This window comes from Panicum virgatum, chromosome 6N, assembly GCF_016808335.1.
Source record: "Panicum virgatum strain AP13 chromosome 6N, P.virgatum_v5, whole genome shotgun sequence".
In the NCBI taxonomy this organism is placed as follows: domain Eukaryota; kingdom Viridiplantae; phylum Streptophyta; class Magnoliopsida; order Poales; family Poaceae; genus Panicum; species Panicum virgatum.
In genome coordinates this window covers 22,339,869-22,343,487 of record NC_053150.1, presented here as the reverse complement: position 1 = coordinate 22,343,487, position 3,619 = coordinate 22,339,869, and the positions used below count along the sequence as shown (strand labels likewise).

Genomic DNA, 3,619 nt, shown 5'->3' with positions numbered 1-3,619 from the left:
CCTCCCTGGCCGCGGGCGCGAGCCTCCGGTCGAGCTCCGCCGCGGGCGCGAGCCTCCGCGGGAGAGCTCCGCCGCGGGCGCGAGCCTCCGCGGGAGAGCTCCGCCTTGGCCTTGGCTCGCTCCGGGAGGGCGCCGGGTGGCCGGCCCGGCCTCCTCCGCCCGCCGCCGCCGCGGCCGGCCCCGCCTCCTCTGCTTGCCGCCGCGGCCCGCCCCGCGCGCCGTGGCCCCGGCCTCCGCCGCCCGTCGACGTCGCCCCGGCCTCCTCCGCCCGTCGCCTTCGCCGTCGCCGTGGCCGTCGCCCAGTCGTCCGCCTGTCACGGAACCCAGACGGAGGAAACGGGGTTGGACTCGTCCGCTCGATTTTGGCGGACGAGTCCGACCCGGATCTGAGCCGAATATTCCCTCCGGGTCGGACCCAACCCCCTCCAACCTCCATCCAAACATCAGAAAAAGGGGTTCAACACATCCGGGTTGGACCCTACCATTCAACCAAACACACGGTAAAGCTCATTCATAGGTTCCATCCACCCTAAAAGTACCCGTATGAAGATGGTAACAACGACAAGTTGGTTGATATTGGCAAACTACAAGCAAGTGTGCAGTTTAAATTAATTGTTGTTACGAGGTTTAGTGTGTACGTAAGAGAAAGAAAGTGTTCTGAATTTACTCTGCATCAACTTTGGCGCCAAACTCTATGCATGAGAGGCCTTGATGAACAAAATATTGATACTTTGCTCTATAGTTCAGACAATTATCGATTTAACTAAGTGGGCATCCCACCATCACAAAATGTGGCTATCAATAGAAAGCTTTAATGCATATGTGTGTCATTGTGGCCTTAAACATGTCTTTTTTTCCGGAAAGGGTTTAAACATATTAACTCATGTAGATTGTAGTATTTGCTATATTATATATATGCGAAGTTATCATGCTGTACTTACTGTGTTGAAGTTATCAACCTCGTAGCAACGCGCATTTAACTAGTCAAGATAATAAACTATAATCCAGATTTTGAAATGATATCCTTGAATGGTACGGTGCTAGTAGCTCTATTTTCTAATTACAAGGAATCCCCTGGAACAGAAATGAGAAATGTACATAAATTTGAAGTTTTGTACATGTAACATTATAGTTCCACATGTGACATCATATTTAACAATTCAACATCTGAACCACATGGCCGGGGACACTATTTCCCTAGATTTTTTTAACATGGTTACAATGCTCAAGGGTTACAAATCTCCAAAAATCTTCATACTCACACATCTGTGTTTTATAGCATAAGTACACATACATGAGGTTGTGATATTTTCTAATAACAGATGTGGCAAAGAAAAATACAATAAATGCATGGCAATGACTGACACCATTATTGTCTCTTCTTTAAACCAGGATGACCTTCTGTACCTTCAGTAGAGAACTCATCCTCATTTGAATCTGAATGGGGCCCATAGTGAGCGAAACGTAAAGACAGGAGAGGGTCTCCAAGAAAGCATTGCTCGTTGAATGTAGAAAGTTGGCCAGTAGATGAAACATTGGCAGAGAGAAGTGGATTATATGAAACATTAAAGTTATTCAGTTTAAAGAGCTTGTTCAGACTTGGTGGAAGTCCATTAGAGAAGTTGTTAAAAGACAGGTCAGGGATCTCAAGGAGTATCATCCGACCAATCTCAGAAGGAATCGCACCAGAAATTACGTTACTAGAGACATTAAGAGCAACAAGCGGCATTTGACAGATCTATGATGGTAGGACACCAGAGAGCAAGTTATCATCAAGGAGGAGCAAGTGGAAGTTTCTCATTGCAGAAATCATGGGAGGTATATGCCCTGACAATAGATTCCTTGAGAACCTAACATAACCCAGAATGATACAAGGTTGAACGGAAGGTGGTGTGACAATACCATACCCCCTTCAAAGACATCTGTGAGTCAACATAGTTGAACTCTGGGTAACCATGGGGGATCCACCGCATCACAGATAGACATTTCTTGGTGCCAATCTCCAGTTGCACCACATCCTTCTGATTCCTAACAAACATTGGAGTAGGGTTACTCCCAATACCTGCTATTTTCAGGGGAATCTGACCGGATAGCTTGTTTCTAGCAAGGTTGAGCCATAGCAAGCTGGTGTAGTTCCCTATTTTCTTTGGGATCTCTCCAGAAAGTTGGTTTCCAGCAAGCATCAACACGAGAAGTGAGGAGAGGTTGCCAATATCTGGAGGGACACCACTGGAGAGATTATTGTATGATAAATCCAATACTTGGAGTTGAACAAGCTGTCCATACACTGGGGGATCTTCCCAGAGAAGTTATTGTGTGCTAGCACGAGGTATTTGATGCTTGTCATGCTTGACACCTCGGTAGGTAGCTCCCCAGTGAACCAATTGAGGCTGAGGTCAAGCATGGTCAGCTTAGGCAGCCTAAGAATGCCAGAGGACACAATTCCATGGGTGTACTTGTTTGAGTGAAGCTTCAGATTCGTCAAACTCCTTAACTTCCCAAAGAGTCCATGCACCTCACCACCAAAATTGTCGCCACTAATGTCCAAATATATTAGTGCATTGCAGTTCATTAGCTCATGTGGCATCCCGCGGGAAATGTTGTTGCTCCCAAGGATCAGTTTTTCAAGCCCAGGAATCGTTCCAATTCCTGGTGGTATCTTCCCATCAAAACTGTTCCCCCATAGTGAGTTAGTGACAGGTATGTCAAGCCGGAGCAATTTGCTATGGAATTCGACAAGTTGCCAAACAAATGGTTGCCGGAGAGGTCCAAAAACTGTAGTTTGCATCCTTCTGGAAACATGCTGAGAGAAATGTTTCCAGTCAAGTCATTCTCAGCAGCATTGAACTGGACAAGGACGGCCATGCCCTGAGAGACCTGGCCAGCAAAGCGATTCAAGCTGAGATCCACGTATTTGAGACTCGAGCAGTTGTTAAACAGGACAGTGATGCTCCCTTTGAGGTTGTTGCTGGAGATGTTGAGGGTGGTGAGTTTGTCACAGGTTGCAGGGAAACTCATGCTAATTCTCCCCTCGAACCGATTCTGTGAGACGTCTATTGTTTTCAGATTTGTCAGGCTGGAAATGTTAAGGGCTCCACCTATGAGGTTATTTGGAGGTTGAGGTGCTTCAGCCCCAAGCATCTGTTGAGGTCATCTGGGAGCTCACCAGTACTGTTTGCGGAGAGGTCTAGACGATTGAGTCGAGTGAAACTGGAGAAATTTCAAAAGCTGCGTCCAGACATCCTCGAGCTAGAGAGGTCAAGGGAACTCACATGGCTGTCGGCATCACATCCAACTCCTTGCCAGTTGCATGGCGAGGCCTCTAACTCCAACCATCCATCATAGGCGCCTCGGTTTATTTGGTTGTGTGCTTGCAGGAATATCTTGGGCTCGATGAGCAGCTCCATGTCATCGTTGTTCTCTCGTATCAGCTCAGTTGTAGAAATAAATAGGAGCGAACTTAAACCCAACTTGATCAAAGCAGAAGAGCAGACATGCAAGGGCTACAAGGATTGGCTCATACTGAAGAGCAGTACTGAACACATCAACTTGAGGAGATGCTGAAGCCTGGACATGGATGCAGGATTATGGATTGCTTGTGCGGTCCCTCCTGAATTCT

The 3,619-nt window shown here is 47.3% G+C and overlaps 1 pseudogene; it reads right to left on the bottom strand.

The window, feature by feature from the left end:
* Window positions 1-1,197: 1,197 nt before the first annotated feature.
* On the bottom strand, window positions 1,198-3,407 carry LOC120678015 (annotated as a pseudogene).
* Window positions 3,408-3,619: the final 212 nt, after the last annotated feature.